At 38.2% G+C, this 14,511-nt stretch overlaps 1 protein-coding gene across 1 annotated transcript in view; it reads left to right on the forward strand.

Moving 5' to 3' along the window:
- The first annotated feature begins 5,719 nt into the window (after positions 1-5,719).
- Positions 5,720-14,511, forward strand: part of LOC131692842 (tyrosine-protein kinase receptor) — an 87,925-nt gene continuing 79,133 nt past the window's right edge. Inside the window, exon 1 of the mRNA XM_058980163.1 lies at positions 5,720-5,749. The gene's annotated coding sequence lies outside the window, so the exon portion shown is untranslated. The remainder of the gene's footprint in view (positions 5,750-14,511) is intronic.

The raw sequence follows: 14,511 nt of genomic DNA on the forward strand, positions 1-14,511 counted from the left end.
TTAAATTATTCAAAATCAATGGTTTCGCCTGATCTAATTTGTTGAACGCTATGAGCGCAGAATACCTGACATGGTAGAACTCGATAAAGGTGACTATTGTAACTCTAACCTCCATTTTCACCTTCAGAAAATGTTACTCATCACAAGTACTCGATCTTACGGAGTCATTAATAATCACAGTATTTGGCCGGTGCACCACTTATTGTCTCTGCGGCTCACTCATCTCATACTAGGGCATAGTATAGTAGTATAGTAGAAATTTCCTTTGTTTTTCAGATAAGGAACACAATCAAAAAGTAACTTTATTTGTCGTTCGCTTCACACCGGCTGGGACAGAAGCATAAAGCACACTGAAATTTATTTTTAAAACATTTCGGGGGGCTTTAGCCCCCTAGCCCCCCCCTCTGGCTACGTTCCTGGACGTACATTTCAGTTGAAAAGTTAATGTTCATGGTACTTTATTTTGTAGAATTTAGACAACGCGTAGCTAATTTTAAAAATCTAACCTACCTTGTAGTGTGAAACAACTTTTTACATAAGAAAATTATGGTAGTTCCATAAAAAAGCTGCTAAAATATTTTTTTTGCTTGTATGAATTAAATCTTAAACCAAAACCAACCAAATATCATAGTATTATATTGAAAATATTCTTATTCTGCACCGTCTGCACCTCATCAAATAAAAGCAATTTGTAAACTTTAACCCTTAGAATATACTATAAAGATCTTGATTCAAGAATTTCTGAAAATATTATTGTTACTATGTTTTAATTGCCGCAAGGTTCTACTGTATCGATTTTGTTGGCTACTATGCAGAAGGCAAAAAATTCTTCACATTTCCTTTCGATCATGCCCATATGAGCCTGCCTAGTTCTAGTTTTCCGTTCTAAGTTTATAACTGATTCGCTCTAGAATACCTATCCGTCTTTCAATTTCATTGCTTTCGTTTCTCTTAGTCTCAAATTTGCCGAAAATAGCCAACAAAATCGATACAGTAGAAAATATTATTCGGTCCGCTACCCGGTTACCTAAATACCCCAAACCGGACGTGAAACGTGTACAGTTGTCCGTATACTGTGATCTCTTACTTTTATTTATTTTATTTAACACATGACAGGATTCGAAAACAATCTTTGATCCTAGTAACTGGATTCAGGAGTCTCAGAAACCAGTAGTAAAAATTTGATAAATATCCTTGGATTCCTCGGAAATCGTCAAGAAGACATTATTTCATGTGTCACATGATAGCAAGCTACAAAAATAATCATCAGTCCAGCAAACTGAATTCCAGTATATCCGAAATCGAGTTGAACGTGTCCATATTACTTTCAATACGATTTGTAGTTCATATGGTTTATGTAATTGTTAAGCCACACGTCGAGAATGATAAAATAAAATCTGAATAAAAAGAATAATCCGAAGAACTGAATTCCTGTGTTTCAGGAAGCGATTGTATCTAGTTGTCATCAAATATGATAGCATTTAACATGCTGATTTTTGTGGCACAGCATACCATGGGACTTAAACATTGTCAGTCGGCCCAGAGAATCAGATTCCGCAGTCCTGAAACCAAGCAACAATGGTAACACCAATATTATTAATTTCATTTTTTCTTGTTTTCAGTTAGAAATGATCTTATATTATTTATTGAGATAAATGGTTGATTTTAATAAATTGCGATCGCATGCAAATGAAATTGGAAAAAAAAATCGCTCTCGAAGTCTTCAATGAAGTAGCCAATTGGAGTGGGCGTAGCGTAGTTAGTAAATAGATTGCCGTGTACGCAGCGAGCCTGGGCTCAAGTCCCGACTCCGCACATAGGGTTAGAATTTTTTTAGAAACCCGAGATGCGAATGACCTTAAGGTTAAAACCTCTATAATCGAAATAAAAAAGTAGCCAATTGCTAACATGCTCGTTAGAAGCCCAAATAGCACATTTGAAGATTGTGTGTAACATACTGAATTCTTAAAATATTAAAATGCAAATAATTTTCAAATTCTTTTCGCACTGAAAGTTAGATTGATTTATAAATTGTAACAACCCGAACAGAAGACGATAATGACCCTCTTGAAAGGAATACACGATTTAAATTTTAAAAACAATCGCTGATTCTGTCAACGATGTTGCTTGTTAGCAATTCAATTCGCTTCGTTTCATAGAAACAGTTGTTCCGCATCTTCAGCAATTGCCACGAACTACGTGTGAGGCTCTCGATCTCACATTTGCTCCTCAATGAATCGTATTAAATTAGACCGACCGGTCGCTGTCTTGTCTTTGATTCAATTCAATAAAATAAAATCAATTGAGGGTATCTTTTTAGTGTGGTAGTCGCGAATCAACTGCGTTTCTGGGCGTTAAATATATTCAACGGTTGAGTAAACAAAATTAATCGAATCATCGTCTGGTTTGTGTGGTGTTTTTCTTGGCATTAGAATGGTGAATATTTGGATTTGGCAAACTCTTTTTTGTCGTAAACTTTTAACCATAACTGCTGTCAAAATGTACGAGCTAACAGCGATTGGGTTAAGAACCGGGCTCAGTTTCGGGAACTAGCAAAATAATACATAGTTTGTTAACATCGGATTCCAATTCGCGGATTACATTTTGTTATTCATTGTTTCTTTTAATTTTTAGAAAAATTAATTTTACAATTTTTCTTTACATGTGTCAAAATATATTCCCAGTATTCAGAAAAGTCGCCAAATTGATTTTCTTCTTCCTAATTAGGGTTCGTCGCGGTGCGGAAGTGGGCGGTAAATGGATATTCCGCACCGCAACCGCAAAAAAATAATAAAACCGCACCGCTTACCGCAACCGCATTGCATTTACCGCACCGCACCGCGCGGTAATGCGGTAAATGCGGTAAAAATTATGCATTTTAAAAATTGTGGTGAAAAATTAATCATTTGTTTTGTGTAGGCATATATAGTAAAATGTTATTCTTATTTACACGAAAATTAAATGACGGACTCCTCAGAATATAACATTTATGAAAATATTCAACTTTGCAAATTTTATTAAGAGTGGTAAGGGTTTTGGCGTGAAAAAAAAACTTTTTCTCGATTTTTTTGAAACTTTGCGTGAAGCGAACTGATCAAAACTTACGTACATTATAGTGTATCATTTCAATAACATGCTGTAATTGTTCCATGCAAAAATATCAACAAACGACTCGATGACGAAGCTTTTTGTAGAACGTATCTGGAAAAATATGATCTGCAGTGTTACCTTCCATTCAAAAACTACTTAACCGATTTCTTTCAAACTTTGTATACAGATTCTATGTAAAAATACCTAACCCCCACGTTAAAGTTTCGAGATAAATTTTCAATTAGGGCAAAAACTGTCCAAACCATGCAAAATTTGGCATCTGGGATAACTTTGACATTTGTCAGCAGACCTTGAGGCAGACTTTGAGAAACACAACAAAAATCGCAATACCCTACACTAACTTCGAAAGCTTTACTTTCAAAAAGTTACAAAATACTCCTAACTGAAAAAAATTATTCGTTAATTTGGTAGAAAATATTCCCAGTTGGACGAACGACGGACGCACGCAAAAAAAAATTCCTCCAAATTCGTTTGGTTTGATGATGACAATTACATTCTTTGGGTTGGTGTTATGTCGTAGTATCATTAGTTCATTTCTAAGTTCTCCAAATTAATCAAAATTCACTGTCGAGAAAATGCCATTGAAAAGGATTCATAATTCCACGATTACCAAGAGGAATCAGGAGAAATGATGCATTTTGTAATTGGATTTGACAGAAAAATTCAATTGTTTTTCATTGATTGGATTTTGCGTTTTATGTATTTGAAAAGGTTCGTTTGTAAATTTTTTCTTTGAAGTATAAAACAAATAGTTTTCAAAATATGTCGTAAAAATAATTTGTGCCAAATTATATTGGACACAGCTTATAGATTTTATTTCTTAGTAACAGTATGTTTTACCATATTTGAATGACCAAACTGTAAAAAATCAAGGTGCGATAGGTCGAATACAGATTATATTCGGATTTCTTTTCAAATCATTGTCAAGTCTATGGAAATTAGAGCAATTAAATGTTTATCATGTTTCTCTATTGTAGGGTAATACATAAAAATCGAACGTTCTGAGAGAGAGAGAGAGAGAGAGAGAGAGAGAGAGAGAGAGAGAGAGAGAGAGAGAGAGAGAGAGAGAGAGAGAGAGAGAGAGAGATGTTCCTAATAATGACATTGCTAAGCATTCGTTCAGAAAATAAATCTAGTTGCGTCCTTCTCAAATGGTAAAAGTCATAGTTTTAATTCACTTTTTAATGCAGACTGCATACTTTATCAATTGTTTTTTGAAGCGCGGTTGCGGTAATACCGCGCGGTAAATGCTCATTTCCCGCACCGCATCCGCGGATAAAAGTGTATCACCGCACCGCAGTTTTCGCGGTGCGGGTGCGGTAAATACCGCGCGGTTGCGGTAATTACCGCAACCGCGACGAACCCTATTCCTAATAAAACTCAATTATGCCCTCTTGTACATCAAACTGTATTGCTAGTTTTACCCCTCCGGTACTGGCGTGATGCTAAAAGAAGACTTCGCTAGAGTTTCAGAACGTGTTGTACAAAATACAACGGCGCGAATACTAAACTATTGACCTTCCGGAAGTCGCGCTAGTGTACTGAGTGCACGCTGCTCTGAAAATCTAGCGCAATCGTCTTAGCGCACCAGCTGCTGTTCGTGGGTTATTTGCGCGACTTCCTGAGGGTTAAGATAGTCAAACAATTGTTGTTCTTATTTTTTACAAAAACCTATCAATCCAGTTTTAAGGCAATTTTAAAATGTATTTACACATAGTTTCATGAAATCGCACATGCGAGTGAGGCACCTTCAAACTAACGTTTTAAATGAATAGATTGAATAATTTTTTTTTAAATGAATAGATTGAATAAAAAAACATGTTACTGCAATTACGTCAATCAGAGGCCACCTGTCAAGGATTTTTTGTTATTTTCGCCTCAAACAAAAGTGTTTTTTGATTAATTACCTACGGAGCACGACTGCTTCACTCTGATCTGTTAGCAGAGTTACTCCTTGTATAAATATTTTTCTCCGTTCCAACTTTCCTTCTGCGCAATCGTTCGGCAGCCGTTTTCATCGCACTTCTAATTTAATTTATTTAGTTAGCTCCTTGCGCACACATCTCTCAAGAATATCTTAAGTCGGTATCGTGCATTATTTTTTTTTTCGTTTTTCGTTTCTACCTTCAACGCATTGAGTGCGGTTTGTTTTGGTCGAACGAAAACTCGACTACATATCTGCTAAATCTGCTGCCTGCTTGTCCTCGCTAACCGCGATCGTCACGTTGTACGTACATATCTACACATGGGTTGAGTTAGGTATCTGGCGTCTCCACCAGCCAACATACGCGGGATTTCTCTCGCTATCTTTCTCTCACACGGTGTGTGTGTGTGTGTGTGTCTCTAGTTTGTTATTTTGGTCGCCGTTGTCATCCTTGCGACGCGCCAGCAGCAGTCGTGATCGGGAACGTGACTGTGGAAGGTGTTCGTGATTAGCTTGGTTTCGTGCGCCGACGTAAGGACCATCCAAGTTAGCGGTTCGTTTCAACGCGGCGGTGTGACGATCTTAGACCGAAGGTCGTTTTGTAGGTGACAACATAGGACTTTGCTCCTAAACGGATGTAGTGCGGCGAGAGTGAATTTTCGTGTTTGCGTGGGTGTTTATCTAAGTAGGCCTTGGTGATCATCGCTCAAATTGGTAACAAACTTGTGAAAATAAACAAAGTTGTGCTGCCGGAAGTGGTAGAAGTGGAAGAAGTGGCATTGTGTACAGTGAACAAACGACATTTTTTTCCACTCGTCTTCTCGTTTCTCCGAGACGAGGGGATTCGGTTTTTTTTTCGCGTGACGGTTAATTGACTTGAACCAGAACATCTTGAACCGCACGATTGCGGTACGATCACGTGCATTGCCAGTGCTGCTAAGTGCGTTAATATATGAAGCAACGAAGAAAACCGGGAGTGAGGAGATATACGTGGCGTTACGACAGCGCACAATTTTCAGTGTGACATCTGCGTATGGTTTTATCCCATGTGACATCCGGTGGGCGAAAGGCGACACTGTAGTAAGAAAGTGAGCTGAAAGAAAGAAAGCAACAATCAAGATTTCATCGTAAATCTCAATCATCGTTGCAGCAGGCTATTTTCACGCGCGCGATCCGCGTTTTGCGAGGGACGATCATGGCAAATGTCGCCAGTGCTTGGGAAGGGAAATACGGTTGTTTTGTGTGTCTCATAGCCAGAAGTGGGTGGTATATTGTATGAATGAAAGACTATAAACCTACGCGATTTTAAGAATGAAGGATCGGTCTAGATGTCTGGCCGAAAAACTTTGATTTGAGTTTACCTTTTTTCAAACTGTTGTGCAGCAAGAACGTTGTGTTGGGAGCGACGAGCATTTGAAAAATTTCTCAAGCTTTAATTTAACATAAATGTGATAAATATTTAAAGCTTTTGTGCAATAATATTTGTAAACGTTATTATGAAAATCTGAAAAATTCCTGTAAACTTGAAGCGTCAATTTTGAACAGTTTTTTCGTCTACAAAACAGAAGTTTCCTTTTTAATATATAGGTATATAAAATTGGAGAACAGAATTCAACAGTTAGATGTTCCAGAAACAGAATATGCTTAAAAAACGAACCTAAACTTGAACATAAACTTCACGAACCGAGGGACGAATCTTGCCTCACTTTAAATCGATTGCTGCTGTGTTTTTATAGTGTGAAGTACAGTATCGGGCAAATCAAAAAGACCACCTTATACAAAAAGCAAAATTAGTCATTCTCTACTTTTTGCATTTGTTGAATATCGAGTTGTTTTTACGCTAATCAATTAATCGCAAATAAATGTTTTAATGACTTATATGAGAATAGAACATATCGCCCGGCTATACATTGAAATTAAAACAAATTATATTTAAACTTAAAAAAGTTCTCGACAACAGCATAGTAGTAATAAATTAAGTAAGCTAAGCAGCACCCTAGTACCAACTGGGGTTTTATGGTAGTTTTATAGCCACTCATAAAACTTAGATTGCACTTGTAGTATGCTATAAAACTTCATTTGTTACTTGGGCAGAGTTGTTGATTCTCTCTAAAGATTCTATAGTATTTGGTAGAACAACCATTATTTCTTATAAATTATCGCATACTTCTCGCACTGCAGTGTAATTTATAAGAAATAAAGGATGATCTATCAAATACTGGTCTAAGCAGGAACTGAAAAATGTTTAAAGTGGGGTGTTAAGGAAATTTAAAAACCGAATTTGTAATGTTGCCAAATGTTTTTAAATGAAATTCTTATCGCCATCGCCAGAAAAAGCAAGGGATGGTGTGGTTGTATCTTAACCGAGTCCCGGAGGACTGAGTGTCATATACCATTCGATTCAGTTCGTCGAGATCGGAAAATGTTTGTGTGTGTATGTGTGTGCGTTTTTTTTTACTTGGTGGTAAAAGCTTTTACGCCGGGCCAGCACGCGTTCAGTTGTTTTATTTCGATTATAGAGGTTTTAACCTTAAGGTCATTAGCCTCTTCGGGTTAGAAAAATCTCTTATGAAAAATTCTAACCCTATGTGCGGGGTCGGGACTTGAACCCAGGTGCGCTGCGTACAAGGCAATCGATTTACCAACTACGCAGCGCCCACCCCCCACGTTCAGTCGTTAGACCGTACTACCGATTTCATCCATCGTGTGCCAGAGTGAGGGATTCTGAACAGAGAAGATACCTCTGAACCCTACTCCTCTAAACTTTACAATGGTGTCCGACATTTGCCTGCTCCCCCGGATTCCATTTGAGATGACTACTTCGGGGGGAAGCGTGCTAATTTGATTCCAGGTTTCGCAGGTATTATAACCGCCATATCAGTCCTGCACAGCATGATATTCTACATGTCCTCCTCTCTACGTTGACAAGTTGGACGCCAATCCAGCGATTCCGGTTGGAGGGTGGCTTTCGGTTGACTGGTGCCCCGACGATCCTATACAGGTGGTTTGTCGCGTTCGGTGCTACTCGGCGTAGTCCCCGACGGTGGATCTTTACTACTCCGACGCACAGTGCACACACCTTTTTGTGGATTAGACCAACTCGCTATCTCTTCATTCTTGGGATGTATGCCTGTTTTTTGGTATTTTGCTAAATTTATTTTTTTGTTATTGAGCAAGAAATACCCTATTGATACATATATAAATGCTAGGGAGATCTAATGGGGTCCTTGGAATAATGTGGGGTAATATGACGCATGAAAAATAAACTATTATGCGAAATTAGTAAACATGTGAAATATTATAGTTCATTCCATATATTCCGACATTCAAAGTTAATTTTTTGTTATTAACATGCTCATAAGTCATCAGTGTCCTGCCAAATCTTCTTTGTCATTGAATGAACAAGGTATTTCGTTGCTTAGAATACTGGGTTATATTAATAACGATAGTCTATTTTACTCCACATTATTTCAAGGATACCATTAGATCCCCCTATGATTTGTATATGTATCAATAGGATATTTCTTGCTGAATAACAAAAAAATAAATTTAGCTGTTACTACCTGCTACTCTACAAACCATAGCCTTTTAAAGTTAGCCCACAAATACCAAAAAACAGGCATGCATCCTAAAAACGAATAGATAGCGAGTTGGTCTATTCCGCAAAAAGGTGTGTTTTGAAAGCATCTACAACTTTCTAGAACATCGAAAAACTGTAAAAAATCAAATAAAAAAGTTACAATAAAAACACTTTTTAAGGGGGTATTCCGACCTGTACTTCAATTTTACCCAATAACTTTTTACGCTTAACAGATAGCCTTTGCGCTACTTGAACAAAGTTTCATAAAATCATTTCGTCTACAAACTTTCCATACATGACTATCAATTTTCGTAACAACTTGCAAAGTTATTTTTTTTATCTGCCTATATACCCCCTTAAATCAAAATTTTCCAACATTATATTGAACTACTTAAAAAATAAAGGAACCTTTTCGAAGACATCAAAGTGGTATAGTCAATAGTTTCGTTGCAAATATCAATGTCCGGCTTTTTTTCGATTCCGTCCCACTGTGCGACGCACAGAGGAGTAACTGAGCTCGAATCCTGGCCAAAATTATTTACTGCTGCTATTGCTGTTATTATGCCTTAATATGAAAAAAAATATACAATAACTTGTTTTTGGAACAATTTGGCATCTATCCACCTATCAGTGCAGAGGTCAATTTTCTATATCCTTTCGAATACTAGTAATCTCGAGGAAATCTTTGTGAATACATTTGTTTTTCTGGAACAAATGATCAGTGGAAAAGGAAGAGGGGAAGGGACGTCTGTGCACGTATTCGTAGAAATACATTTTTCCAAACATAGTATTTGGCCCTACAGCATTTTGGTGTACCCCAAATTAGTAAAAATTTCAAAATTTTCAAATCGCTTGGAATTTGTGGATCGGACAAGTCCGGCAGAGTTCTTATGTTTTTTGGATAGCTGGATCTTGTTTTGTAATACACCCAGGTTTTTGCTACGCGGTTTTTTACGAGGTTTTTTTACGCGGATTTTCGAATTTACGCGGTTTTTTTACGCGGATTTTCCAATTAACGCGGTTTTTGCAAAAATATTCGAAGTCCTTTTGAGTGCAAAAGACTTAGAAGATTTTCGGAAAGATGGAAGAGACGGGTCTGGAAGATTCCCTATAGCCCGCACCCTAACAATATGGGTATTTTCGGAATGGCCTTGAAGAGTAGGTTCCAGAAATTGATTTTTGACGCCATTTTGAAATCAAAGATGGCGACTTCCGGTTTAATGAAATTCGCTATAACCAAATCAATATGGGTATTTTCGGAATGGTCTTGAAGCGTAGGCGGCAGAAGTTGATTTTTGACGCCATTTTGAAATCAAAGATGGCGACTTCCGGTTTAGCGAAATTCGCTATAACCCAATTAATATGGGTATTTTCGGAATGGTATTGACAAATAGGTGCTAGAAATTTATGTTTGACGCCATTTTGAAATTCAAGATGGCGACATCCAGTTTAGCGAAATTCGCTATAACTCAATCAATATTGATATTTTTGGAATGGTCTTGAAGAGTAGGTGCCAGAAATTGATATTTGACGCCATTTTAAAATCAAAGTTGGCGACTTCCGGTTTAGGGAAATTTGCTATAACCCAATCAATATGGGTATTGATTGGGTTATAGTGAATTTCGCTAAATCGGAAGTCACCACCTTGGATTGCAAAATGGAATCAAAAATCAATTTCTGGCACCTACTCTTCAAGACCATTTCAAAAATACCTATATTGATTGGGGTGCGGGCCATAAGGAATCTTCCAGACCCGTCTCTTCCATCTTTCCGAAAATCTTTTGCATTCAAAAGGACTTAAAATATTTTTTGCAAAAACCGTGTTAATTGCGAAATCCGCGCAAAAAAACACTTCCAAAAATATTCTAAGTCTTTTGTTGAGAGTTTTTTTTTGCGCGGATTTTCCAATCAACGCGGTTTTTTTACGCGGATTTTCCAATTAACGCGATTTTTTTACGCGGATTTTCCAATTAACGCGGTTTTTTTACGCGGTACGTATCCCCCGCGTAAAAAAACCTGGGTGTATTGCTTCAATATAACTTTTTTATCATTCAAGTTTGGAATAAAATGTTTAAAAAACGTATTTTTTAGAGTTGGTGCAATGCACAGCAACACTACTATTTTCAGTTAGTTTTAGGCTGAAATCATAGAAATGGTTGTGTTCAACTACGTTTGTAATAATATTGTTTTATTAAATACATTCATCATCACTAGAAAGCGATATTGCTGGATATATAACAAAAATGAAAAAAAAACTTGAAATATCACAATTTTGCATCAATGCAAAAATTCTTTAACAAATTTCGACATATTCATAATTTTGCCACGTTATATAGTAGGCATCTAGGTATGTAAAAAAATATAACGAAATAAAAAATCGAAAAAAAAATTTGGTTGTTGGCCAGGAATTTGTTCTAGTTACTCTTCTGTGCGACGAAGAGTTCGCCGGCAGTGAAAGATCTTCCGAAACCGATGCTACCCGGGCAGACGTCGAGGGCGGTCCTGCGATTCTGGGTGGAGGATGACTTCCAGTTCACAGGCGCTCCGACGACTATTTTTTCCGGTGCTACTTCCCGATCTACTCGAACTAGTCCCTGGCGGTGGGCCTAGTCTACTCCGACGGAGAAATTTCCCGACGTTGAAATTTTTCTCGAAACCGTTATCTCGATGCTGTTCGGTTAGGTGCCGAGATCAGTCCTGGGGGGAGGATGTCTTCCGATTCTCAGGTGCTCCGCCGACCTACGGTCGACGATGCGTATGCTCAGTCTACGCCCGGCGGTGGATATAGCCTGCTCTGGTCGCGCTCGCTGGTCTACTTTATCTCTCTTCCTCAGACTGACTTGCCATGGTCGGTCCGGCGATTCCAGTTGGAGTGTAACTTCCGATTCATCGGTGCCTCGACGACCCGAGGCCGTGTACTGCTACGTTGCTGGTCGTTGCTCCTCTCGCCATCTTCGTTGCAACGCTGGCATGATCTGAACGACTGTTCTGTTCACTGTTTTTTTCATTTTGTTATAAAAGATGGGACAGTTGAATTTTATCAATAGTATGTGGAGGAGGGGGTCATTGAAAGATATACTATTTAGGACTGGTAATTCAGGCTTTCAACAAAAGATATTATTGGACTGAGCCATCGAATATAGATAAATACATTCAATTTTGATTTTTGTAACGGAGGTTTGTGCTTTGGCAAGATATTCAAAGGGAGCTTATTTCTAACATCGGTGTAGCAGTAGTTGTATCAGGGACAGGTCGCGCTCGTTTTCAAATGAAATAGAAGAGAGGAGCTAGATTAGTATATTTATCGTTTTAATTAAAATGTGTATAAGAGACAAATAGGAAAGACTTGCCAGTATATCCTGAACTAGAACGATGAGTGGTCCATCTCGGGTTCGGAGGGAATCGTTTATCTATAACCTGGTGTCATAATACCCGGCACATGCCCGGACAACGTGTTCGGAGTCGTGATAACACTCGTCACAAGCGAATGGACTACTTTCTGCAAGCTCAATGCGTCGCAGCATCCATCCCCCTGAGTCATAGCTTCGTCGATACATTCGGGATAATAGAATGTAGCCATCGTCCGAATTTTTCCTTTATTTCAAGAGGTTTACCAGCTGTTAAGTGTCCTCTGACGACAGATTCATTGAAGTAGTCTTTTGTAAATGTCACCTTATACTGCGTCGACCTTTGCTAGGATTCTGTCTTTTCATTACCCGGAATGGAACAATGAGGTACATGGTAAGATTTTTCAGATAACGTACGCAGGGACTCCCATGTCTACCCCAGAAAATACCGTAATTGCTTTTGGGGCTTCATCCCACAAAAAGTGTTATCGAGACTGTCCGCTATGATGAAGTTATTATCTGAGTCGTCGATGATTCCAAGGGTATACTGAATGGCAGCTAATTCTGTGACGTAGACTGAAGCAGGATCATTGAGCGCGATTGAAGCGGTGTCATCATCATTGAAGATACCGCAGCCAGTGGACGCAGTGTTAGTGTGGAACATTTTGTCACTGTCGACTTCTCGGAATTTATTATAAAATATATTGGGGTTCGATTGCGGGCGTCTATGATACGGGATTCCACGAATCTCTTCCTTCATGGATATGTCGAAGAATACAGTTCAGTCAGAGGTATTTAAGAAAGGGACATGGTTGGGATTATATAAAAAAGGATCCAGGAATGAGTCGCTTAGAACAATGTGCCATACACACTACATTACCTGCTAAAACACAATATAAGATATATCCTTTTTTATTAACGACTAAAAGTGAGTCATTTTTCAAAAAATGCCAAAGTATCCTGACTCCTGTGTGTATCAGACAAAGGGTTAAATCGTCGGAAAACTCTAAGCTTGCTCATATGACCCTATTCCACGCTTTTTTAAACTTTCTTCCTTCAACTCCTAGTACTTCCTTGAGTACTATAACTCTTAATATTGAAAAATATTTCACACTTTCCAGTCCCGTGCTAATTAAAAGTCGTTACAATATAAAAATGTTATTTCACTCATTATCACATTTTGTGGAACATTGAGGCAACCCCAAAACTAGTCGTGGTGCGGGTCGTTCTAAACTTTTGTATTTTTGTGCGTTTTAAGGCATGTGTTTTGCCTTTGCATATTGAAAGGTTATGCCATCACTCAGAAAATCGTCAACCTATCTTTTTTACCTTAATAGGTTTTTTCGATTTTAAAGAAGTGTAGCTAGAGGTGTCGGGTAAGGGACAGTAAGGGTGGGCAATATAAAGCCCCAATGATCGGCCAATATACCCTAAGTGCTACCATGAGAAAAATTCATATGTTGTGGAGCATTTTTGAACCACAAATAGTGTAATACAAGAAATCACGGATACAATTCGAGATCTAGAAACAAATGCAACACACCTAGAAAAAATCGTGTAAATTTACGTCTCCTGCCATGACATATACGAGCATCAAAATGACATAGTTTTACTTCACATATGGCGTTTATTTAAAATGTTGAAGAGTAATTTTATGGCACTGCGCATGGAAAGTACATCTCCCATGTAAAATTAAACAGAGCACTGTTATATTTCGTCACTTCGTCAATTACGGTTTGTTAGATTGTGGCAAGTTTGAAATTAGGGTGGGTGCTCTTATAGTTGAGGTGTACCAATAGTTGCAGTAGTGGGTTATACGCCTAACTAAGGTACCAACCATCAACAAATTTTTTTTTTTTATCGATTCATCGTACTAAAATTATGTGTCAATAAAACTGTTATCCTTGAAATTTGCTCGAACAACTATTGAAAAAAATGATTTTCTTAGAGTTTTGGGCTCCCTTGCACCTATAGTTGATATAGTGCCTGACGACAATTCTCTGAAATCTATAAAGAATGACATAGCTGATTTGAAAGAAAACGCGCAAACGCGAAGATGATTCGCTCAAAACAAAAATTCCTAATATTCGTGGATCCAAAGCTGCGTTTGAAACAATAAAAACAATTTCACCACCTGAGGAGCTGCTATGGGTTTACTTGTCAGCATTCGATCCCAGCACGACGGATGATGAAGTTTGTACCCTTGTGAAAGATTGTCTGGGGGAGAATTTGCAACCGAGAATAGTTCGTCTAGTTCCTAAGGACAAGGATCTCTTATCTCTGAGCTTCATTACTTTCAAAGTTGGCGTTAGCAAATCATACAGGGATAAGGCTCTGTTCAAAGACTCTTGGCCGGAGAACATCTACTTCCGTGAATTTGTGACCAATTCAAAAATCCAACAACCTATCATCAAGATTGCGGCGGAGAAGAATCCATCTGGTGGTGGACAGTAGCGCCAAGCTATTCGGGATAAACTCGTCTGTCCAACTTCTTGCACCCCAGCGAGCGATCTCGGTCTACCTGACGAATCGGCGATTTCTTCTGTGTC

The sequence above is a fragment of the Topomyia yanbarensis genome, chromosome 3, assembly GCF_030247195.1.
Source record: "Topomyia yanbarensis strain Yona2022 chromosome 3, ASM3024719v1, whole genome shotgun sequence".
Classification (NCBI taxonomy): domain Eukaryota; kingdom Metazoa; phylum Arthropoda; class Insecta; order Diptera; family Culicidae; genus Topomyia; species Topomyia yanbarensis.